This window comes from Falco punctatus, assembly GCF_963210335.1.
Source record: "Falco punctatus genome assembly, chromosome: 8".
NCBI lineage: Eukaryota > Metazoa > Chordata > Aves > Falconiformes > Falconidae > Falco > Falco punctatus.
In genome coordinates this window covers 26,504,961-26,531,872 of record NC_137588.1, presented here as the reverse complement: position 1 = coordinate 26,531,872, position 26,912 = coordinate 26,504,961, and the positions used below count along the sequence as shown (strand labels likewise).

Sequence of the window (26,912 nt, the reverse complement as noted above, 5' to 3'; positions counted from 1 at the left end):
TTGTAGTAGCCCAGCTGCATTTTAATGGCCCAGGAGAGGAAAGCTCATCTGGCATAGACCTTTGTCCTCAAGAGGGTGGACTTCTGTTCAGAAGGATGATTAAATGCGTCAAAGTATTACAAGTACACGTGTCTCATGGTTTTCAGTGCACCCTATCTACCACCAATTTTCTTTTCTTACCAATCAGTGCAAAGGCATAAAACAAGGAGCATGGTGGGTTGGAAGCACTAAAAAAAAACACCCCAAAACTAAAAAAAGAGAGCAACAAAAAAAACCTTAAATAAATGAGGCAATGCAGAGCAGTTCTTTTTTTCATGTTTTGCCAAAGCCACATAGGGTTCAAGCTTTCCCCCTAGACTACCCAATCTTCTAAATCCTCTTCCTTAAACACTGCAAGGGATACTGTCATAAAGCACAGAACCAGCCACAAAACTAACCAGCCACCACCTTCACTACTGGTTTATTCAAGAAGGATATGGAGTTATTACTAGAAAATAATTGAAACTTGTGGAGCTTGAAACAAGATTTTACCCCAAAGCTGAAATATCCCAAGTGGGCCAGGAAGTTTCAGTTTAGCAGCCTGGTTCAGACCCCTTATTAAAACAAGCCTGAACCTGGGAAAGTCTAATCTTGATTGAAATCTCAAGGTGACCTTTATTTTTACTATTTTTTTTTTCCTGGCAGAGGCTGAATTTGGGTGCCCTGGCTCTGAATCCTGAATCACCCTGCAGCTTCCTTTGCCTTGACAGGCAGTGCGTCCTTTCCAAGGTGGGCTGGACATTTGTTCTCCAAGGGAGAGATCCAGAGAGCTGGGTCACTGTGTTTATCACACAGCAAAGCTATGTTGCTCATTGTGCTGGGGATTGATGAAATGTCTCAGCAACAAGGAAATCAAGGCACCAGATCCAATATAAAAGTGGGGAGGGGCTTTCCCACTGGGAAAAAAAAAAACAACCCAACCAAACACACACAAAGGAAAAAAAATAAAAGAAAAAGGAGAGATCATTAATATTTTTAAAATGTACTTGGCAGGAATTTCTCTGCATCCCCTCTACTTTTATTGCTAATCTGCGTGTGTGAATAATTTGCTTTTTCTCCCTTGGGCCTGGTGTGTCTTTTTGCTGAATTCTGTGCTGAAGTTTCAATTCAAGATGGGCCCAAACCCAGCCCCACCACCCCCGAGCTCTGGATACAGATTCTGCTCTTGTGGCTCAGGCCCCATCTCTTGCTATAATCCTAGGCTAATGATTTCACCATCTACTGTCATCACGCCCGTGCCTCGAGCTCCCTTCCTCGCTTAGCGTGCCAGACACACATACTCCTTCTCCTTGTCACAGCCCTCCGGCCATAAAGCCCACACAGGCAAAGAAGTGACAGTAAAATCATTGTCACCTACACCCTGACCCTGTGCTCAGGCTGGGAGGGGTGGGGGGCTGCATTGCACCAGGCCAACAAATTGAACCAGCACCTCTGGAGGTGGGAAGATGACACCGCCTCTCTGTGGTACTGGGTTGCCCCTTGCCGACCTCCCCGCCTGCCTGCAGCTACAGTAAGGAGCAGGATTAGGACACAGAGGGTGTGATCAGGGCTTCGATGTGCCCCAGGATCTCAGATTACTTTAGCGTCGCCTGGTGGATATTGCTAGCCAGTATAAATTAAAGTTAAATTCAAGCAGGAAAAATTCAGGTTATGGTGCTCTCTTGGAACATATGACATGTTTCCCAAGTATGGCTGAAGACCAGATTTAAATGCAAAACCTGTGCTGTCCTTCTGTTCCAGATTTATTTTTTTTATTTTTTTTTTTTTTTTATGGTATGTCCCTGTATATGACCATCTAAGCAAGGTAAGCAAACATATGCCATGTCATGACTGCTCTTTGGAACTTAGAAAACAGACTGCAGGTGAAAATGAGAACTTCTATAGTAATAGAGGCAGTCACATCACAAAAAATCATCATGACAGTATTGTTTTATTACACTAGGTCTCTAGTGCACTACTGGTAGGGGAACTAAAAGGCTGTTTTATAGATGAGGAAATTGAGGCAGAGTAAAAGACTGAGTCTCCAGCTCCTCACAGCTTGCACAGGCATGTGTAGAAGCTGAACAGCAGGTGATGAGAGCCATTCAAGGTATTTCTTCTCACTCCAAAGCAGCCAGAGGATGATGGGCTCATTTTGATATTGGCAAAGCATCACAGGGCTGGGGAAGTCCATGGAGACAACAGCTGGCTGACCGCCCTGTGAAGAACATCTCAGCCTGCCGTTGGGGCCAAGGGTAGAAGAGCCTTACACAGGTGAGCCCCACATATGTCTCATCCCAGAGGATGGACTTGAGCTGTGAGGGACAAGGGGATCTTAACCTTCTAATCCTTGTCGTCATTTTATTCTTTGCTGACCTTACTCTGCCCATTACTGTCACACCTTAGGAAAGGTCTGTTTCCTCATGAGCCTTGAATCTGGTGTCCTGCAGTGTCCTTTTTGGCAAGGAGCTCCACAAGATGTCCAAGGAGAATGAAAACGGCACGGCTTTCTATACTATAATCAAGAAATAAATGTCACCACCCGATCTGACTTTTCTTTGCATTTTGTGCAGCCTGTCTCTGCATGAGTCCCTAGTCCTGTCAGGACCAAATCTCCAATAGTCAGTGTACCAAACCCTGGCAGAGGGGTGTTTCCTGCCAGCAAAGGATGAGGTGGGTAATGACCTGGGGGACTGGGCCTCACTGAGTTGTAGTTACACAAGTGGGCATGGAGTTTGACTGCAACATCACAGTGCCTTACTGTATTACAATAAACTAGTGATGTGCTGACAAGTCAAGCAAGAGATGCCCACAGATGTGTCCCCTCTTTGCCTGGGGTAAACACCAGCCAACAGGGTTGTGTATAAAACACCAGACACTGCAAAGTTTATGGGATCCATCATCTTGAAAGCTTCACCTTAGGTATGAGGAGTCAGAAGGGTCTCTAGAGGGGCCCTTCTACAATGTTGTATTTACAATTCTTCATGTGGAGACAGCTCTCCTGCTTGGATCTTCTGAAAAGCATTGTTCACTGCTAGGCCACCAGTTCAGCTTCTTCTGGGCCAGAGTGAGTCAAATTTCTCATAACTGAAACACAAATGAACTGGAATCACAGCCCCGTTCTGAGAGTACAAGTATTCATCATCTCAGCTGGCCCCCAGGCTGTTAGGCCAAGGAAGATGATTTCCCTAGCTTTCAGCCTGACACATGGAGAAAGTTCCCATTGTTTTGCTCTGCAGATAAAATTGGCCAAATCTGCAGGATTTGGGGTAAGATCTACCAGAAACCAGATGTGCTGTGCCTGACAACAAAATGCTCAAAGCTCTGGACTGCCATTTTGTGCATGTGTGAAGGAGACATTCTGCCTCCACAGGCAATCCCTCCACAGACATCCCCCAGGTAAAAAAGTGAGATACTTCCAGATGCTAGAATAGCTATGGGGTTAGGCAGGGCTGTTGTGAATTCCTTGTTAACATTTGGAAACCGGAGAACATGAAAACCATCCAGGGATCTCACCCATCTCATGAGTCCTGTACCAGACTTAACTGAAGTCCTACAATACCCTTATCTAAGTCTGGACTGAGATCCTGTGAAAATGCAGGGAGAGGAGGTGTTGAGGACTAGAGTACTGCTTTTAAAAAAAAACCTGTAAATAACATTAAGCATGTTAATCAAGAAATAAAATTTTAAAAGGGACATACAGGGACTGCTTATCCTAGTTCCGGCTTTGCAGTTCTGCTCCAAGGAACAATGCACACTTTCATACGTATATGTTTATTTATGCATGATACTTATTTGCTTATTTGTATAGCTAGATGGACAGTTACCCTGCTGTGCCTGTTGGTAGCAATTCAAGAGGCTACCAGCTTCAAATGTCTTTCTAAATCTGCTCTTCCAGCTGAAGAGGTTTTGGAGAATGCCTTGCCTGATGCATGCATGTTTGCATCTGTTTCTCATGCCTTTCCAAAATGAAATTCCATTCATTTCATTCTTTGTTAAGGAGGGGGAAGAAAGAAACAAAGAGGAATAAAATAAAAATAAGTGTAGAAACCCATTCAAAAATAGCACTTCGGCCTTTGACTTGTCCTTAGGGCTGCATGTGTATTTTAGAAAGGGAAAGAAACAATTGCTGAGGCTTTGGAAGAAGTCAGTAATAAAAAATAATCCTGCAGATCCCATCAGCTGCCACTTTCTGCCTCCTCCATGAAAAGAAAAAGGAGAAGGAGAAGGGATTGCAAATCAGCTCTCAAACTTTGGGAGGAATAACAATAATCATAATATTGTCCAGCTCTTATACAGTGTATTGTGTCAGCAGATCTCACAACAGACTTGCAGAGGAGATTCCAAAAGAATTACATTTATTTTCCAGAGGAGGATACATCTTGGCACAATATCACCAGCCTGGTGGCAGAGATAGGAATAAAATGACAATCTTTGAAGGCTGAAAGCACGTCTGAGCCAGGAGGGCACAGTGTCATATTTGCCATTTCTAACCCTGGTTTGCTATAGGAAAATTACTGAAAAGGAGGCAAGATTAGTGGAAAAAAAGCTCCTTTGTCATTGTAAGTATTTTGACAGTTTGTGGGGAAAGGCTGAGAAGTTGATAAGAGACATAATGGCAGGAGCATTATTATCACAGAAAAGCAATGCAACTGACCCTTCTTTCTTTTATCCCTTCTCCAAAAATACACTATGCCAGCTCTTTCTGTGACAGCTGTAATGTTGTCCTGTAAAACATCTTTTCCTCATACTTTAAAATCAAGTACCTGTTGAGCTGGGCTCTGTGCAAACCAATACCAAACAGGGCAGTCCCTGATACAGAATTTCAATGGCTGCAGAAAGTATGTCAGTATGAGGAAGCAATACAGTGAAGGATAACCAAAACAATTTCTACTTAAATTAATACCTAATCCTACAGAGGAATGTTTTGTATCCATACAGTGATCTAGATTTTCAGAAGAAAGTTTAGAGGAGCTGGTGATTTCATGAATGTGGCTGCATGCTTAAAGCAGGCATAAGAAAAGGGAAGAGGCTAAAGAGAAAAGGAGGTGGGAAAGAACTGAAGCCACCAAGAAATGGCAGAATGAAGGCTCTGATCCATGTATTGACAAGTGCAAAGACCTGCTTAACTTTCCAAATCTTGAGATGTCCAGGGAATGCACTCCTGCTAGGAAGAAGACTGCAAGATAAGATTTTCCTGGCAATTTCAATCCTTTGCCTTTTTTTGAGAAGATTGCCCAGGTTGCCGGGGCAGTGCTGCTCCCATCTGGACATGAATTTGGCCTTGGTTCAGTTATAAACCATCTACATTATGCTACAAAGTGCCTAGCAAATAATTGCCAGATTCAAATTTAAAAAAAAGGTGAAAAATTACCTTAGCTTTACATGTAAAATGCAGTTGTAGATAGCTATATCAATGAATTAAGAATCACTAATCTGTTCGGTGACAACAGTTCTGACTGTGGTTAAAATAGCTCTGCATTACCAGATGAGTTGCTTCTCTGCTGCTAAGTTACTAATGAAACTGAGTGATCAGGGATTTCAATTTCATAAATACAGTTTTGATGAATGCAAAGTAACATGCGTAGGGGTGTGGGGAGAATCACTATTCAGATGAGCTATAATTTAGCTATTCACAAAGAGATCTTGGAGCCATGACGGTTGGATGTCTGAAACATCAGCTCAGTGCCTAGTGGCAGTCACAGAGGCCTACAGAACATCAGGAACACAACTGAGACCAAATCAGAGAATATAGTTTCACCATGGTATAGACCGAGGGTGTATGAGTGGAACATCACAGTGCCTTACTGTATTACAATAAACTAGTGATGTGCTGACAAGTCAAGCAAGAGATGCCCACAGATGTGTCCCCTCTTTGCCTGGGGTAAACACCAGCCAACAGGGTTGTGTATAAAACACCAGACACTGCAAAGTTTATGGGATCCATCATCTTGAAAGCTTCACCTTAGGTATGAGGAGTCAGAAGGGTCTCTAGAGGGGCCCTTCTACAATGTTGTATTTACAATTCTTCATGTGGAGACATGTTTCACCCCACTAAGAAAGGGTACTATAAAGCTGGAAAAGGAACAGTATTACAGTTTTGCCAGAAGGCATTGAACAGGCTAGAGAGCTTCTACCTAGAGAAGAGGTGGCTGAGGGGAGTATGATAGAACCCTACAGAATTATGAATGATGCAAAGTAAGTGAATAGGGAACAATTAGTAATTACTTCTCTATTATAATAAAGTTAGGAGAACACCAGTGAAGTTAACAGGCAGTGGATTACCATTGAACTCATGGAAGTGCCTTTTTACACAATGTGTATTTAATTCAAAGAACACATTCCCACAGGGTATTATGGAACCTAACTTACACAAGGGCTCAAAATGTGATTAGTCCACCAGTGACATGTCTTGGTGACCACTAATCCCATCAACCTGAGAAATAACCTTTAGTCCAGGATGACTTTAAATTACACAGAGGCAACAAGAGGACTGCTAGGAGGAGGATCATGCTATATCTACCTTGTCTTCTATACTTCTTCCCCAGATTTCCTAAGTCCCTTTGCCAGAGGTAAGGCATTGGGCTGGACAGGGTCTGGTGATTTAATTTTATATGACTGTTGCTCTGTGTTGTATTAAATGCATGCTGTCGGTTCCAGGTGGCACCTTGGCATGAACCCAAGGCCTGTGCCAAAGTTATGTCAGTGCAAAACTATTAATGCACATGACCCACATTATTTGCTGTCTCTCCAGGAAGAGAAGCCGGTGGGGGATTATTTTTTTTTTGAGTTCATGTGCAAAGGGTGCTTACAATTAGTTAACTTTATCTTTTTGTCAGAAAGCACAATTGTTGATGGCATTTCAGAGACCTCTTGGCAGGAGTTATACTTGGTATCCAAGTGGAAGATTGCTTTAGAAGAAGGGATCATATAATTAACATGGTAACCACTCAGCAGTGCCCATGGTATGGAAATGCTTTCAATTACAAGTCCCTTTTGCTTACAGTTTACTGTAACATCAACTTCTTGGTTGATGTTTCCTGTCCATCACCTATTCTGGAAGATAGCAACTAGTGGAAAATGTCTAGATAGACCATTTTGTCACATTCAAAGCTGGCAATGAAATGAAAGTAAATTTATCCTAATTTTAAATGCCTAACTTACTGTTTCTATTTTTAACTGGTGCAATTTTAAGTGTTCTCTAGTCATAGAGCTAGAGGGAATTTAGGGTGACTGAGTCTTTGTTATTCGTGCTTAAAGTCAGGTGTGAAATGATCACTCAAAATCAGGTTCCATTGCTTACTCTGAGAATTTTTTTAAAAACTGTTTTTGAACTAATTTGGCTGTGACTACTTAAAGAATGAACAACAATCTGGTGCAGTAGAATGTGGTTTTGCAGTCACATTATAAAGAGGCTTTGAGGACACTTGTGTCTATTTAAGATTGCACTTTCTGGAGAGGCAAAAGCTTTGAGGATCTTTTGAGCCACTGCTTTTGCAGACAAAGATGATCAGCACTGCGCTATTGGAACTATTAACCAGCACTTGTTTATGATCTAAGCCATTGAATCTGGAAATCTATGCAAAGATTCTCCTTGCCTGCATGAGGTTTTGAATTAAGTCCTTTTGCTAACTTGCACTAGCTCAAGGAGCTCTAGAGATACCACCTAGACAGAAGTGAAGAAAGGAACTTGTTAGCCTCAGGTAAACAGAGCAAAATGAATAGTTGTTCCAAGGCAAAGATCCAGCAAAGAATCTTTGTTTCTTCTTATCTGCTTAAATACCTACAAAATTAAAAACAAATGATTAGAATTCCAGCAATCAAGAATGTGATCTCCTTTACTGCTGGAGGTGCTTCCCTGTCATTGTAATTATCAAGGCTAATGTGAGCTTTTGGCTTTGGAAGGCTCACATATTCATAATGGTGACAACAAAGGGGACAGCTGCGCCATAAGTTTTCCCTGATTGAACACACCTCATTTTCCTCACATTTTTCTTTAACCTACTGCTTTTTGTTGAAAATACAAACAGCAAAGCAAATGGGAGATGAATATCTGATGGTTCACATTACCAGAGGAACCTTTGGTTTAGGAGTTAGACTTTGGAGCCAATGACCTCGTAAAGCTGACATTGCATTAAATATGGTTCAAACTCATATTGAGAGCAAGAAGAGAAATGCACATGTCTCAGACTTTCCAGTCTCAAGTTTTGGAACCTCTCCCCTTCTTCTCCATTCCTGGACGTTCCCCTAATGGAGCAGCTGAACTAGTAATCTGAGAATGACAAGACCAATTCTACTAAATCTGAATGTGAACCAGGAAGCTTCTCTCCAGCAAGAAAAAATCAGCCAAGAATAATCAATCTTTTGCTCTCTCTGGCCAAGGGAAGCTTCTGTGATAGATGATGAGGAAATAGCGCATGCTGTGTGTGACGGTACTGGTTATAGGGCAGAAGCCATCTGGGCAAGTTTTCTTGGTCTTCACACCCAGTGGCTCTGTGCCATTACCTTAGTGCCAGGCAGTCATGTCTGGGTTCCAGGCTGTCCTCAGAGCACTGTGTCTCATGACTTTGTATGAGATGTGTCATTCTTGGTGTGCTTGCTGGTAGTTTAGCAGCTGTTACTCTCTTATCAGTTACGCTTGGATGCTACCCATCAGCTAGTATATTGTTTCCAAATTCAATCCTCCTTCTCCATGATGCTTCTCCTGCACCTTTTGGAATAGTTCACCTCATAACAGCAAGGGTTGCATGTCTTGGTGAGTGGATTATGCAGTGGGATGCATTCCCTCCTAGATGAATCATTCAAATCCAGCCTACCTTATTAATAAATGCAATCAGATAAGGCTTTTGCAGTGGCTTTCCTAGTGGGGCCTCCCTTGCTGGCAGTATCAGTGAGATCAAAGTATGAACAATGTCGTTCAGAATGAACTCCCTGGTAGACCCTCCAGGCTGGAGCAGAATATATTTGTAAGTGACTGTGCGTGTGTTTCACTAGGTACTCTTGCTGTTCTAGCTGTGAGGACAGAGGCCTCTAGGGCCTGTACCAGCATGAATGCAGATACTAAGACAGACCAAAAGCTACCAATCTTTCCTTCTCCCTACAGGGTGATAAAGGCTCTGTCAGAAATTGCTGCTATAACCTAATTTAGCATTGAGAAAGGATTGTTAAAAGCAAATGGCTTAGTAGAACAAGTTAATTTGAAGTGTAACACCAAGGAAGAAGTTTGGCCCATTTTCACTGTTGTAGCTTCAGCAGATAAGAAGAGAGGACTCGTGCTGGGGGCACTGTGAATACGATCTCACATGTCCTCCTGGAGGACAATCCAGTGGCAAATAAACTGACTAATTAACAGAAATAAGGGAGGGCAGCAACAGAAAAGAAACATTTGGGCAGAGTTTGAATCACAGCTTCAGAACCTCCCCTGCCCTTGCAGAAAATCCCTCCAGCATCAGTTTCTGTTAACATTTGTCTCTCAAGTTTGCAGGGGACTGAATTCTTTCTGTCCCAGCAGAAGTTGCCCTTTTGAAAAAGGAGTTTGGCTTAGCCAGTTGTTGCTGAAAAGGTTTTTCTCTAGGAGAATGCTTCTGTCTCCCAAGGCAAATGATATTCTGTCTGTGGATCACTGGTGAACAGCCCTTCCAGCTACACAGAACACAGGCAGTAGTACAACCCCTGAAGCCAGACCCCTAACGAACCTCCCCAAACTTTTTTCATGATATTTCACCAGCAACAAGTCTTATCACTAACATATTAACTTTGGCATCCTTAAAGGTCCTTTCTAAAGCTCTTTGGTTGCTCTTTCAGAGCTTTGGAGTATGGCACAACACCTGCTTCATTTTGCATTCCTTCTGATGCAGTGATGGAGCCCCCAGCTGACTCCCTCTTGGCCAAACCATCTCTTGGCTCTCTTCCATTAAAGGCAGGATTGTCCCCACTAACAGCTGTTGCAGTAATGTATGAACAAGACAAACTCTAGTTTAGTGCAAGAACTGTCTCAAGGACCTTTACAACAGCCACATATTCACCTGTTATCTATAGCACAGTAGTCTTGATCCCTAGTATACACATACACAAAATATTATTTAATCCAACCACTATTCCAAACTGTACACTGACCCCATGAAGGCTTTTGGTCCCCATGAAGAGTTCCTTATGCCCTGGGAGTGGCTGCTGTAAAGGAAACTAATTCTGTTTGACAAAGACAGTCTGATGCAGCAGATCTTACTTGCTGATCTAGATACAGCTTCTCAAGGTTCATAGGCTGTACTCCAGCCCTTCTCCCTCAGCCAGTCCCATACTTTTGGATACTGTCTTATTTGAGCCTGTTCTCATGGCACCTCTCCCAACTATGCCCTCCAGGTCAGACAACCACCCTGACGCCAACCAAATGGCCTGAAATCCCTCCAGTCTGGATTCCTGTCTGAAACCGCACTTTTCTACTACATCAGTCTTTAAGGACATTCACTGTGCCTGGCCCAGCTGCCTCCGCATTTCCCAGCTGCTCTTTTGGCAACCAATGTTGGACAAATAAGCCCACCCCAGAATCCACTTTAGAAGAAGCTTGAGATCATGTGCCCCAGAGGCAGATGGGATTTGCGGGCTGTATGAGCTCAGACTACACTTCTACAGTCATAGGCTATCTATCAGCAAGAGGATGGATATCTAGACATGGATCAGAGGAGAACACCAGAACCCAACCCACTCCTTGGCTTAGTATCCCCAAAGAAAGTGTTGATGCAACTTCACTTCTTTCAGTGGCATCTTGTGAACCTTCTCCATTTTGTGTCTGTGCTTTGCCAGCTGGGAAGACACCACATGGACACGCAAATGATCCACTACAACTCTGCCAGCATGGTGTAAAGGAACCGGGTAAAACCAACCTTTCTGTTCCATTCTGGACTGTGGTATGACAGGAGGTATATACACCAAAACTGAATTAAAAATATGTGTGTACTTCTCTGTAAGGTTTACATTTGCACAGCTGAACTTTCAATGGAATATGAGCTCAAAATCCTTTCGGTTCCCTCTCTCTCTGCAAACATTGTTTCTTCTGCTTTTCCTCCTATATTTTTTCTGGTTTTCCTCTATGTCTTCTTTAACATCCTAAAGAAAGTGGATTTGGATTTAACATGAGGGTGTGGACATTGCTAGTGCCTTTGATCCCCTACCCACCCTTTCCTTTCCCCTCCCCAGAAATCAAAGCTGGAGAGTATCAAATGAAAAATTGCACAGCACAGGCCCTGATCTGTCAGCGTTTGGGTTCAGATCAAACTTGTCCAAAGCCATAGATGCAGCTGGAGATTGCTGGTGGTTTCAGCCACTTTTTCTCTTCCTCTCTGAGATCATTAGGTCGAAGCTGTTTAGAGGATACAGTTCAGCTCTGAAACTTCCCTGCCTAGCAACCATTTTAAAAAGTATTAATCCAAGTAATTAAAACAATGAAATAACAACAACAAAAGGGAGTGCAAAAACTCTTGCTGAACTGCACTTTACCTCCTGTCTATTTTACTTTTGCTAAGATATGCATTTTGTGCCCAATTCACCGAAACGGTAGACCACAAAAGTCTGCTGTTTTAACTGAGTTAACATTTGTTAGTACAATAAAAGCCAACATGAAACTGGAAATCTTTGGGGAACAGTTTTGATGCCAGTGGAAGATAAAACTTTAAGGGCATTCATGTCGATGCCTAAACAGACATGAAAAACAAAAGACAGGAGGAAGGCTTGATTCACGCCAGATCCTGTCCCACAATAAAATTGGGTCAGTCCCTCGGTCATCACAAATTTTCTATAACTGCCTGTGTTATAAAGGCCTTCAAGTCAGAGGACTAAACCTGAAGTCTTCCGGCATCACCCTGTCCAAGACTTCACAGACAGAGTTCCCAAAGGGTGCATGTTTCTTGCATGCCCATGTAAATGCACAGCTGCACACCCAGGCTCCTCACCTGCAGAGCACTAAATGGAGGTCTTTCTTCTTGGCAGGGAGTGAGGCAAAGTGATCCCTTAAGGGGATCTCAGACCCTTGAGGCCTGAGAAGATTTGTAACCTGGGCTCCCAGGTGAAGTTGAATTTGGAAAAGGCCCCTGCACGGGAGCAAATGAGCCAGCTTCCACACTGCAGCTCCCCACTGAAGGTGTGTTCAAAGGCCTGCACCAGCCCAGCAGCCTCGCTCCTCTCACTCCTGCTCTGTTTTCATTCATTATTTCAGGTGTGCAAATGAAACCACAAGAGGAGGGAGAGAAGTCCCTGCCAGTAGGGAAATTAATTAGGATTTGGGAGATAATGCTTCAAATCACAGCTCTCTTCGATGATTTTCCCCGCAACCTCAGGCAAAACACTTTGGACTCCACCCAGGCTCTGCACCACAGTGATTACTGCAGACTTAGGTAGCTGCAAACGGTGCACGCACTGAACTGAGCTGTGGGCAGGGGAGCCCAGACTGCCAGACAAGGTCACTGGACGCAGACATGTATGGAGCTTCAGGTCAATACCTATATGAGGTGGCCTAGACCCAGCCCCCTCCTCTCCATTATTGTTTATTGAACAGTCTGTACCTGCCACACACCACACTTGGAAGATCACACTGGCATCCCAGATGCAGGTGTGAGTCTGAAATGTGGCAAGTCTCACTTGCTTTGCCTGCCCCAGGCCATGCAGTCAGCACTTAATAAACAAACAAAAACATGTGGGGGTGTGATTAAAGGAACTGCTAGCATGAATTTGGGAAGTGAGACTGCATGACAACAAATAAAGGGAAGGCTTGCAGATCATATGAAGGGGGTTCTGCATGAAGTTCGTTCTCCCCTTATAGCTCTTAGGTGCCCCACACTAGCCCCATTTGCTGCAAGAGTAAAGACAAGTGTACGCACAATATACGTGCCCATAGACATCTATAACCAAGTGTTTCTGGGAGAGCTTGTTTCAGAAACAGATATTCCAAATTTCTACCACTGTGGCTGTTACGATGACATTCTCATTTGCTGAAATGAAATGCTGAACTGTTGGAAAGGAAATTATGAGAAACTATTTGGAGAGGAAATTAGGAAAAACTATTTGATTTTGTTCTGTTCTGGATCTTATGCATTTTCACTGCCATGGTTTCTAAGCCCCTGCCATTAGGGCAGAAAATAACATAGCTGCTATCTGCCTGATGCTGTGCTTTATCCTTTTCCCTAGAGGAGATGCACATAGAGTGGAAAGCTTTGTCTGTGTGGGTTTGTTTTGCTATGAGATTTTTTTGGGGTGAGGAGGAGTACATTGGTTGTTTGGACAGCAAAAGTCACAAGTAGCTATCATGATGGAAGGGTGGATAAGCAGAGCTCAGATAATTTAGTCAAAGAATTGCTAATGCAATCTATCCCTTGGTGGGGCTAGATAGTATCATTCAATGTCCTGGCAGTAAGTGGTACCCTAAGCTATTCACAAACCAATGAACACCTGCTTGTAGAAGACTGAAGCAGGAGAAGGAAAACCAGCCCTAGTTTGGTATGGCCTTTGACGCTCCACATTAACAGCACTTGCTAGTACTGCAATATCTCTGAGAAGTAACTCTGAGTGGATGATACATTTTTGGCTTTTCAGAAATTATTTCCTGAGATTCTACTCCAAAAATCATTGCAGCTGGCTTAGCTATAAACATTGTTTCATGGAGACAGATGTGCCTGCTTGGATTCCGCAACAGTCTCATTTAACATCTTCGTTAATCTCTGGAAATGGAAATAATCAGGCGCTTGATGAAATTTACAAACAGCAATAATTTGGGAGGAGTCACAAAAACAACCGTGGCAGAAAAGTAGAAGAAAGGCAATTTGGGGAGTATAATTTGGGAGTAAATGACATAAAGGAAGGATGCAGTCTAATTCTATTGATTGGTGCCCATAAGAAAAGAAAACACCACAAAGAACTAATCGAAAGTAAGATTTAGAAGGCAGATAAAGCAAAAAGAGCTGAGGGTTTATGGTAAATGTTGGTTTACAACATGAACTAGCAACAAGACAGATCAGTAGGATCAAGTCACTGACCCATAAAATCTAGAAAAATCAAAACTCTCAGCAATGGATTTTATTCTTGAAAGGAAGACAATGACAAGGTCATGAAATGCAAAGAAAACATCTTTAAATGATGAAAGAACTGGAAGGAAGGTATAATGTATGGGGAAAGCATAAAGATCTGAAGATGCAAAAAACCCATGAAAAAAAACAGAAAAATAGGCACTGAGCAAGCAGAGAGGGGACATAAAACATCCAGACTGCAGAAAATAGAAATATATTTGTTATGAATAATGAAAAAAAAAAAAAAAAAACCAACGAAAGAACAAAACATAAACAAAGGAGAAATTTGGAGCCAGTTTTTTTCCTGACAGTGAGATCAGTGGCACTATCATAAAGTCTTCTAGGAGGGCACTGGAAAACTCAGAATTTAGGGCAGTCATATCCAGCCCTGAGAAAAAGCATGGGTAATATCTATGTACCAAACAGTCCTCCGAAGGCAGGGAAGCTGCCAGACACCCAGTGCTGGTTTTCTAACTTTTTTTATTTGCATGGAGCAGCCCTCACCTGTGTATTTGAATGACTTGCAGGAATATTTCCTCCTCAATGTATTGTAAAGAAGGGTCATATCTCGGTAGGGACAACCTGGTATTCATACATAGTTCCCTAACTAACCAGTGACAAATCTAGTCCTGTTGGCCTTACCTAAAAATGGGTTCTCCACACTTGAATCTCTTTGGCCACACCTTTGTCATAGCTCACTACACCTTCTAATATGGGTAACCATACATTAGACTAAAAGCTTTCATTAAAGTTACAATTCACACATTTGTACGATTTATGGCTAGAGGAGACCATGATAATTATCTGTCTGTTGTGTTGCGCAACACTGACCAATTCATTTCTCCCATTAACTCAAGCCTGTCTTCCCAGTTTGAGCCAACTCATATTTGTATGTATTAAATAAGGACATGGTAGATGCAACTTTGTTAAGTGCCTAAAAAGGGTATTAGGTAGATAGTGTTCAGAATTGCCACAGACAAGGCATTTATATTTTACTGAACCTTTCTGTATAAACACTGGGCTTTGTGCTGTCTTTTTGTCAAGGACATACAATAAACTCTAATTTGGCTTGAGAATTGTTAGACAAATAGCAAGCCATTTCCTCCTGAAAGTGTCTATTTCTTGATTATGTGTATGTCATTGTGAGTATGTGAGCATGCATTTTATTTTGTCAGGGGTTTTATGCTTTAAACTTCCAGAGCTCTTCCCCCCTCCCCTTTTTCCTTTTGGACAGAGGCTCAACATTTCAGTTGCTTGTTTTATAAGGCAATGCATCATCTCTTCTCATTGCCATTAATTAGCCAGTGTAATATTTTCCATGTGAAGTCACAGGACTTGAAATGAACATATTTCGGCATCAATTAGGTCTCTGCTCATGTGAGGGCCCAGCTGCACTTTAAATACTATTTATATAATGGTAATGAGCCAGTCATCACCACTGCTGGCTTCCAGCAGGTTTTGTGCAGTGCCTACTTTAATATGATTAGAAGTGTGTGAATCCTCCACCCCCCACGTTTGGTGTTTTTTTTCCTTCCCAGAAACTCTGGTGAATAAAACTGACTGTTTTTTAAAATAATAAAATGGGCTGGCAGCAGAAAATCGGACGTTATTCTTGGTGTATGTTATATTTTCTTCTATTTTCCTCGGAAAATGCACCCATCAAAGGCAGTTTTTACTTTTAATATTCCTCAGTCTTCCCCCCACCACCTCACCCTTTTGAGGGGATAGGGGTGTTTGTATTTGGCATCTTTCCTCTCACAGACATATTATTTTAGGGTAAAAAACCTTAAGACATCTGAACAACTGGTAGATGATGTTATCAGAGAGATCCAAAGGAAAAAACTGACGTTAGAGAAGCTCTGGCAGTACTCAATGAGGATTAGGTAAAATCCACAGGGATAAAAAAAGCCCTGACCTAGATCCTGAGCTCTGTACTCAGCCAGTCATACTGGGAGTTCAGAGAAGTTTCTTTTGAAAGAAAACTCTGCCTTGTGTACACAGAAACCCTGCCTGCTGCAGTTGAAGGTAATCATGATCATTGCTAGGTAATGCAATCAGACTGAACCATGTGGTCTCTGTGTGGGTCCTGCAGATTATAAAAAAAAAAAAAGTCCCTACAGATACGCTATGATAGTCCTATCTCTTACCTCCCTTGCTCTCTAATAACTAGATTCCCCCTCAGCATGATATTCTTGTTCCTCCCAAGCATTCCTAAGGAGGAGTGTTAGCTGCTACTCCATCGGTACTTTCACTGCACAGGAGAAGTATCAAGTCTGCTTGCCTGTGTCATTGTGTGTGAGCAGCTGATTAGGGGAAAAGCAAGTCACGAACTGTACTTTGCTTCTTGGCATAGTGAGGTTCCCTGTTTCAGGTGTCTAACAAGGAGCTCTGGATCTTCAGTTCAGTTTCCAGGAAAGTTTTGCCTCCAGGGGCCCTATCCTGTGAAGTGACAATGCCATGATCCTGATGAACAACAGCACGGAGGTGGGATGAATAATCAGGCTGAAGTAGCTCAAATGCCCTGGGCAACTTTAAATACTGGGCAAGACAGAAATGGGCTCATGGTCTTAGCCATTCCCTCTGCTGGCTGGGTCCTAGGAATCCTACTGTCCTGGCAATCACCTGTGTATCGTTTGCTCTCAGATAAACCACACAACCTAGCTGCTCCTGTAGGAGAGAGTATCAAGTCCTTTCTTTTGTGTAAAGGACAACAAGGCCTTCATAAGAAGGAGCCTCATAATCTTTTCCGATTAATGTGATCAGAAGTAGACAGTCTAGCTAGATGCTGCACAAAACCCAGATCCTGCCAGCCCCTGGTGAAGGTGATGGAAAAGCAGTTGGTGTGCTATGAGGTTTCCCCGGGGAATATTAGCAGGATTGCAGAGAGTCTTTCCTCAAAGGCAAATTCTCACAGGCTAGCAAATAGAGGCTGGACACCATGTCATCACCAAAAATATTCAGGGCATACTTTTTAGAAGACGAGCAAATCTGTAGCCCAGTTCAGGTCTGGAAGTCAGTACCAGACTGGTTGGGCTCCAAAGCAGTTGTCGGGACAGGAAAAATGTGGTTTTATTCTCCTGTAATTGGAGCCTTTCCCAAGGAAATCTGCTATCCAGTCTCCCAGTCAGCATCTCCACTTGTGGAGACACAAGCAAGCACTGAGGCCAAGAGGAAATAATGTCTAAATGTGGCCTCCCAACATCTTCTTGGTTATTGCCTCCAAGTGTTTCATCTGCCCGTAATGAAAACAAATAAACAAAGAAAAATTGCTTCCTAAATCCCAGCCGTTGGCCATCAAAATCCAAATGGAAGGGTAGGGTTTAGAGAAGCTGAGGACACTCAGGTTTTGCCTTTTTTTTCCCTCCTGATCTCACACATTTTTTGTTTTCATTTTCATGCAGCTTCCTTAATTTCAATAAAGTCTGCTTTTTAGCAAGGGAGAGGTTTAAGGCCTCAGATGTGCAAGGAACGTGATTGTTACTGAACAACAAAGGCAGCTGAAAACATGGGGGCTGGGGGATGAGACCTTTGCTGGTTGTGTATCAGAAATAGCTGCTGGCTGTGATTCCCACAGGGAGGGAGTGAAGTCTGTGCTATTTTATCAGGTTACATTTGCCAAACTGCAATTTCAGCTTGATCTGTTCTCAAGGCTTTAATCATCAAATTCACAACAGCAAGAGTATCAAACTCCTCTTTCTTGTCCTCCTTGTCTCTCAGCCCAGTTCCCAGGATAAAAACCACAAAGGCCAACGTGAGATACAGAAAAAGAACGTCTTTGAGATGGAACAGACCCAGTGCAAATTCTTAGAAAGCATAAGAGAGTTAAAAAAAAAAAAACCAAGAGTTGTTTTATCCAGCTCTAGCTGAACAGTTTTCTGGGCAGATGTTTGAGCTGGTGAAAAAAACCCACATCACTGACTAAGAACAGCACTTGTGACCATCTTCCTACCCCCCAAAAGAAGAAAAAACAGAGGGCAACAACAGGAAAGAGGCCAATCTGGCAACCATTTTGTGGCTCTGCTCAGAGGAACAAACTTGAAAGAAAAGCCAACATTTTGGGATGGGTTTGACCAATGTCCAAAATATCATGATGTGGACCAAGCTCTATCAACCGCTCATCTGAATAGCACTGGTGGTTTTTTGTCAGAGCTCTCCAGCCCCGCCAGCGTCTCAGAGAAACACCACAATTTGGTGGTATTTAAGGGTAGGCAGTTTATTTGTCTATTACCACTGGAAGGAAGATATTTACATCAGTTTGGCTGTGATTCTGTTGCCTTTCCTTTTCTCTCATTCCACAGTCCCTCCATCCATAAACGGTATTTTAAACCTCTATCAGTTACAAAAAAATCTGTGTGAGAGATCTCTTTGGCTTGAGAGATCACCAACTCTAGGAGATCTGCAAAGCATCAAAAAGCAGAAAGCAAAAGAAGTCTTTTATAGATCCCTGTGAAAACTAGAGGAACTTCATCTCATGGTGGTGCAGGTCAATAGGGTATTAGACCTAGCAGCAGGAACAAAACATAGAGCCTCAACTTCTCAGCTGGAGGACAAAAAAACCCTGAATGACCTAGACTGAAAACAGCTGTTTCATAGATCCCACCTCCTTTGGACCTCTTTTACACTGTGGTATAATCAAAGTTAGTCTTACAAGGAAGATGGGCTTGAGGTGGGGAACAGCGAAAGTTGACACAGTATCATTTTGTGCCCAAAGGACCATGAAACGAGCAATAATCAATACTAATGAAAAGTATTGAAGTCCCCAAAGCGTAGCAATTCATAAGCAAGACAGCAGAAAGGAAATGTTATGCAAGTATAAGAAAAGTATGGAAGGAAACCAAGTGCCTTTTTCATTCTGTCAATTCTGTTCTTTCACTAGAAAGAACAAAGGAGTCTGAGTAGCTGTATTGCTTAAAAGCTTGGGAAGGAAACACATTTCTAAAATATGCCCCAACATGGCCTTTAATCAATAGAAACAAAATAAAATATTCTACATGAAAAAACATATATTGTATGAAAATATAATTTACAGTTCTTAGTTTTCCTACTACAGGGCTGCTCTAGCTGTAGTTTATCATAGAGGATAATCAGATAGTTACATGATTTCACTTTGTTCTATGTACAGTCACAGCTCTATTTAACTAGGGCAGAACATTTAAGGATGATTTGGTCAGGCATTTTGGTTGGGAGTTACAAAATTCATAGGTTTTAAAGTAGGGTGGAACCATTATAAGCTCCAAGGATTTCTAACTTTTGACTTCAGTAAGGTTTCTTGGTTACCTTGCTTTTCCATAATGCTAAGTGGGAAAGAGATCCTGGGTAGATTGAGGAGAATTTCCTGTAACAGGCTGAGCATGACTGGGCTGCTCTGACCTGTAGAGGTCCACAGTGAGATTGCCTCTGTGTGTGTGTGCGTGTGTGCGTGCGTGCACACACACACATATGTGCTTATGTGTTCATAGTCATATAGAGGCGATATATGTGTGAGTATATAAACAGATTTTTATGTATTCAATGCTTCAAATGTACCAGTTCCACCAAGCCAAAACTAATTCTTAGTCAAGCCAGTAGAGATGGAGAATTTAAAGTGGTGGCAAATATAGGAATGCTAATCTGAAACTTCTAAAAGCAATCTGTTAGATTCCCCCAAACTGAAATGATGTAATTCTAGAAAGAGGACATGCTGATTATAAAACCATGCTGCTTCACTTTGAAGGTCTCATACAGTCACTTACAAACATGTATACAGGCATGCATACACACTGGCATGTCTATATTATATAAAGCAAATAAAAGACTGGAGAAGCTAACAGTAATTGTCATAAATCAGAAGATATGAGGAAGGGGAGTAGAAAGCTTCAAGGAGAAACATGCAGCAATGAGCACTATGGACAACACAGATAGCTTGTTTTAAAATAAGCAGCACTAAAAGAAAGCTGACAAAGGATCTGGTACTGGAGAGGATGTGGCAATTCAGGGTAGGAAAAAGTATTCAGGAAATAGTTCTCTCCTGTGCTTGAGAAAAATCTGTATTGTACAAGGACTACACATTACATTCTAGCAAGAATAAGAAGGATGCTAAATATCAAGGGTAAAGGGTAGATATAATTAAACAACATACTTCAATAAGATTTGAAGGAGCTAGCCAATGCATGTGCTCTTTTGGTGGGATTATTCTCACCTCATTTTAGACATCCAAAAGCTAGGATTCTTGTTGAAACCAGCCTTTGAGACTCTCTCTGTGGCAACGAATGGTACAGCTAAGGTGATTTATGACATCCGAAGGTAGGTGTAATAAGCCTCCCTCAAAGCTGTTTGTCAATCTTCATTTATAGTAGGGCATATAGGAGATGTAGCCTAGGATGCATTCCCAGTTGTTAAAATACCAAGGTATGTGACACAAACAACAACTTTTACTGTTGCAGTTTTCGGTGACATTGGTGCTTCAATGAGCTTTCGGGGACTGGAGCAGATAATGTACAGTGGGAAGCAGAGCAAGATGGATTTGTTCATCCTGGAGAAGAGAAGGCAAAACAGGGAACATATTTCTGTCTTCAGCTGTCTAATGGAGTCTTACAGAGAAGATAGATCTAGAAAACTCTCAGAGATGTGCAGCAAAAGGATGAGAAGCAATGGGCCTAGTTTGCCTCTTGGGAAATTCAGATTGCAAATCAAAAACAAAATCTTTACAACGTCTGTGTTGAAGCACTGGGAGCGGTTCCCAGAGAGAGTGTGGAATCTCTGTCCTCATAGAGACTCAAAATTGGACTGGACAAGGCCCTGAGAAGACTTGGAAGCTAGCCCTCCTCTGAGTTGTGGGTATTGGAGAAGATGACATCTAGAGGTACCTTCCAAACAAAATTTCATGATTCTGTGTTTTCCCATTATAGCTGTAAGTCTGACAGCTTGACATACATCCCAAGAGAAATCATGACATGACATGGGCTCAGCTAATAAACAATTACATTAGGAAATATAAGTTAGGGTAATCAACGGGGGTTTATGGGAAACAGATCCTGTCAAACTGACTTGATATCTTCATTTGATAAAATTACCAGTTTGGTGGCTAAAGATAATCTTGTTGATGTAACAGACTTCTGTAAGGCAGCTGACTTTGCCCTGCAAGATGTTTTAATTAAAAAATTAGAAAGACACAAAATGCATTTGGCCTTCATTCACTAGCTCAGAAATGGCTGACTTGTGGGACTCAAATGAAACTGTAAAAAAGGGAACTCCTATGAAGCAAAAGCATCTGTGGAAAGGCTCAGCTGGCATCCATTCCTGTCCCACTGCTCTTCAAGATTCTCAATAACTTGGGAGAAACTGTAATACCAATACCTACAAAGTTTTCATAGTGTACATAGTCTTTATCAGAACAGAAGTGGGCTGGGGAAACAGAAGATGGTACATAGTGATGGTTGTTCATTGCTGCAGGTTGCCTTGGGTCAGCCAGCAAGCTCAATGTAAGAAAACACAACGCAACGCAGGTTAGATGCATCCAGCTGTAAAGCCATCCATCTAGGCTCAAAAAGTGTAATGGAGTTTATGTATAGGGTAAAGGACTCCACACTCAGCAGCTGCAGTTCTGATAATTATTTCAGGGCTTCTGTGGACATGGTGTCAAGAAGAGAAAATGTGAATTGTGGAAGTATAAAAAAGATATACTGAAAAGAAACAGAAGAGGTAATAGAAAAGTGTATTTGTCATTGGTGTGACCACTGCTGAAGTGTAGCATTCATATCTAGCATTAACAATTCAGGCAGCATATAGATAATTTGCAGAGGATTAATGATAGAGCTGCTTGATCAGTTACATTGGAAAACATTCCTCAGAAGGGAATAATTAAGATTAGCACATCGTAAGACTTCCAGAATCCCATCGAAGAGGTGGCATGACCCTTCAGAGACATCCTCATCTGTTCCCTGCCCACTGGGGGATCAACAACAGACATGTCGCTTCTGATGATGCTGTATGATCTGCTCTTAAAAACCTGGCATCTGTCACATCAACAACATCAATACATGAAAGGCAACTGCAGTGAAGAAGGAAATTATCTGTGCTATTTATGTGCTGAGGCAAAACAAGAAATCATGGTTTAAAGACAGTTATGCAGCCTCTCCACTGACTTCTCCAGACTGAAAAAAACAATTTTCTCAACTCTTTTCCTCATAACTCTTGTTTTTGAACACTCTGACAGCCTCAGTACTCATCTCTGGGCTCTCTAAACATTATTCACTTCTTCGAACTGTGATGCCCCAGAGGAGACAAAGACTGCTGTGTGGCTTTACCAATTAAGCAGAACAGAGTTTTTATTCCACACACTTTTAAGGTAATAAACCTCTCTACACAGCCTAGTATAATGCTTGCATTTTTCTTAGTGACCCGCATTGACTTGTGATGACTAAAGACTGTGGTGTCATCTCCATCAGCAGAAAAAACTCATCACAAGTGAACTCTTTCTATTTTCCTTTCTTTTTTTTTTTTTTTTGTCAGTGATGTTATTTAGTACAAATGAGACTTAACTCAGGCAACTCAATGATATATATTAAATAACATGTGGATAATAACATGAGAGGATAACAGTGACCAGTCATGCCCACAAAAATGAGAAGTCTTCTTGTACCCATGAACTGATAGATGTACTAATAGCACAATCTCTCATTGCTCCAAGAGCTTGGGCACACAGGATAACACCCATTTGCTTAACCAGTGACAACACTTAAAACCTCAGGGCTAGTGTATCTCTAATCCATGAACAAGAGCAGCAGCACATAAGGATCATGACCTAGTTCACATTGCTTCTGAGCAGCCAGATAAAGAAGCAAAGGCCACACAGTCAGTCCTTTATGAGCTGTTCTTCTTTAATGCACTTTTCACTAGGAAATCCTTTCCTCTATGCTTCCTGTGCTTTCTTGGCCCTAGGTGTGTTACAAAGCAGAATGGAAAATTCATATGATGAAGGGAAGATATACAGGCTTTTCTGCTTCCAGCAGTCCACCCAAAATTACAACTCAGGGACAGGAAAGGGATGATATCATGAAAAAGAAAGACTGATACTTCTGAAGGTACGGAAAAAACGGAAAGAGTTATTATTTTATCAGATCCAAATGCATGGTGCAGGCTCAAAAGCCATAAAGCAAATTAAAAAAAAAAAAAAAAAGAAAAAATGCATTTCTAGCTCATAAGCATATATATTTCTTTTTCTTCCCCCCGCCCCGCCCCCCCCTCCCCCCCCCCCCCCCCCCCGTCAGGAAATTGGGACAAGCTGGGGCCATTCTTTCCCTTCCTGCTTCTACAACTTTTTTATCTACCTGATATAATCTATGTCAGAGCTGCTTCACCTATGAGGTTGCTTCTTAATGGGCACAGTCACCCCTATTTCTTCAAGCGCAGAAGAGGGGGATTTCTCCTCATCTTACTTACTATCTGATGTGCAAATGTGTGTCCCCCCAATAGAGACACACACATAGCTGCTTCCTTCAGCAGATTCTGCCTCTTCCTTGCACGTCGGTAATGTGGGAGAGCTAACGCAATGGCTCTGACACATACCTCGGTTCTTCCACTGCTGCAGCATCAGCAGCGCTGGCATGGAAATCACACAGGAAGGAGGGAGCAGGATTTGGGTGTGAATTCAGTGTGGAGGAAATGTGGTCAAGGTGATTCAGGGAGGAGTAAGTCATGACAGTCTGTCTGTCTGTGTGACTGATGCTGTGGACATCAGGAAGGTTCTTCAGCACTTCCGACTGTGGAAATCTGCTTGCAATTTTGCCAGATTTTCATCATTGGTAATGTAATTGCCAATGGATGTCCTACCTCAGGCTTCTTACCTATATATGTATGTATAACTGTATGTATGTAAATGCTTATTTATGTATGTATATGTGCATGTGTTGGCCAAAACATCTTTCTTACTTGCAAGACAGGGACTTGGTGGATTAAATGCTTAGACTCACAGCATTGATTTGTAATGTGTCATTTCTTCTAAGTTATATGACTTAGACTAAGCTATTCTAAAAGTCTCTCTTAAAATTATTAAAGGCAGTACTGGCAATAACTAATGACAGAAACGCACTGATATATAACACCCTATCATTGACAATGCTAGTGTCAAAGACAAAATGGCAATTGTTCTTTTGAAAGGCATCACTTGCTATGCTACCCATCAAACATCTGATGTGTAGGAGGACAGATGATTGTTTGTCAACCAACAGCTGTGTCATTTTTTATACCTGTGAACATCTGCTCAAATTTGCCACATTATCGTAAAATAAAACCTGGACTTCATCAATGCTTTGTCAAGATTTCTTAGATTTTATCACCTAAAATTTCCACAGAGTCATTCCTCCCTGAACTCAGGTCTTTCACAGCTCTCAGGATGACTCTGTTTTTCACATGCCGTCCCCATCAATCAGTAGTATGTTTCACCTCCCTCCCACATACTCCTCATTCGTAGCTGAACTGCATGTGTGTTGTCTTCATGGAGAGCACAGACTCAGTAAGACATGCCTGGAAGTCCACCACTCAAATGCAGCTGTTTCAGGGAAAAAAACATGAAGCAAGTAAAATAGGGTTTGGATGTCATGCAGTCAATAATGACCGATAAAGTAAAAAAGGATAAGGATAAACCCAATACTGAGCTGTTGTTTGTATACAAGAGAAGCATGGTATACCAGAAGGCAACGATCATACTATAAAAGACCATGCTGTAAGGCAAGTCCATAAAAGGAGGCCTGAAGCTGGCTGTCCACTCCTTAGATCTCAAGTGGTGGACCTTAAAGACCCCTTACTATAGCTGGTATGCTCATATAGAGCAAGGCGTGTCATTTGTCTGAATGCAAAGCCTAAAGGACAGTTCCCCCGGCCCTAGTTCCTGCTTGCCTCAAGCAGTAAAATCTTAGATCTTCTACGCTTACTGGAAATAAAAAATGTAGTCCTAGTGGATGAATTAAGCAGTTATTAAACAGCTTGGGTAACTCTTTCAGAGCACTGATTTATATTTATAAAACCCAGACTCACTACTGGAATCCTCCATTGGGTTATTTCCGTTGGCCTGAAACCTCCCTTGGCGGTGCATGCTTTGAGCCCTCTGCATTTCTACTGGTGAGATAGGACCCACCATCTGTAGGCATTTAGAAAAGCGTAGTAGTCCAGCAAGGCACAGAGAAATTACACCTTTGACTTAGTTGTATCCCCTCCCGAAATTACTAGTGAAAGTATCATATACATTAGGATTTGAGGCTTGGATCTCATCTTGCTCAGGTTTGGAGACTGTTCAGATCCGAGCAGCTGCAGAGTGGAGAGAGGGGAATGCTGCCCACCAAAACCAGCACGTAGGAGAGGGGGCTCATGCAAGAGAAGCACAGGATTGCACAGGACAGAGAGCAGACCAGAACAGCTCCTTTGACCAGCTCACCTTCAGACTAGTCCAGATTTTAGCACATTTCTTGAAAATGTGGCCAATAGGCATCTGAAATCCATTAGGACAGAAAAACTGTATTTGTGATTCACTTAAATCTATTTGTGTAAGATTTCTGCACACTACAATTCCCAGTGCACTAACCTGACAGGCTAAAACTCTGATTACTGTCTCTAAGCAGACGTTTGCTTCTCTAAGGCTCAGCTAGCTTAACTAAATTGCCCTGAGTTTCCCATCACCTTCAGGGAGAAGGCAAGGACACAGCACAAACCATCTCAGAAGCTGGGTTGTGTTCATGGCATAGATAACCCTGCCATCGCTGGTTGCAATCACCCTAGCCCAGACTAGCTGCTTCGAGTGATTCATCTCCTTTCCAGGATCTAGTGCAGAAGAGGGCCGTGTGTTCGCAGCTTTCTCATGATCTACAAAGAATGGATTGTCCTGTGACAAGCTGATGTTTGTTCCAGGCTATAGATTTTTGTGACTGACTCTGTGCTACCATCTTAACTCCACCAGAAAATATCCCAGTTCCTGGCAATCACAAATACTTGTTTTATAAACCTCACTGCCTGCAGACCAGACCAGAGATACCGACAGTTGCTTAAACAATGCACAAAGGATTTCAGTTCCTTGCTAAGCAATCCACAACCTCTCCCCCTAAAAAAGTCATACCTTTTCCATATGTGTGTTACGTGTTTCATATAATTTATTGCACACATGGTAAAAATATATCTGACAATATATAAAATGCAATTTTTAAACGAAGAAAAAAAAAGAATTGGCCCATTGTTCTGCGCTTAAAATATGGGACACCACACGATATACGTTAAAATTATAAGAATATGTTGAAAATATTTTATGTCATTCCATGTAATATATTTGAAATATCATGACAGCTGCTATAGACTGTAATATGTTCCATATTGTCTGATATATTCTAAATGTCTGTGTAATACATTTCATGAAATACATGGCAAATGAAAAAATGAACAAAAAATTTCCCTTTGCTTAAGCTGAGTGTGTATAATAAACAAATATACTTGTACATTCATGAAAGAAACAAAGAAAAAAAATGTTTATTCCTAACACCTTTTATGTTCTTATTTATTGACACACGGGTAAACAAACTTATTTATAGCAAACAAGAATTTCACAGAAACTATGAATTTACCCCGGTACACAAATTCTTCAATTACGGGTTTGAAATGATCAGATGCAGTGTATACATAATACTCGATGATTTACATAACCCAATGAAAACAGGAAATAGAACGAAACTGAACAATCAGTCACACTTGCAGAAGCCACTTTACAAATATTTCATTGAAGTCATAAAACTGTTTGATGAAAATCATCCTTCACACGGATGCCACAAAAGATCATCCCCCACCCAAAAGCCCAACGTATTGTTACCGATTGCCTGACATATT

At 41.8% G+C, this 26,912-nt stretch overlaps 1 long non-coding RNA gene across 2 annotated transcripts in view; it reads left to right on the top strand.

Moving 5' to 3' along the window:
- The window catches only part of LOC308068349, a 107,928-nt gene that overhangs the window by 44,392 nt on the left and 36,624 nt on the right, over positions 1–26,912 (top strand). For both annotated transcript variants that reach the window (XR_013929939.1, XR_013929940.1), the window contains one exon: positions 1–26,912. This exon is cut by the window's left edge; it is cut by the window's right edge and continues 36,624 nt beyond it. This is a non-coding gene — a long non-coding RNA (uncharacterized lncRNA).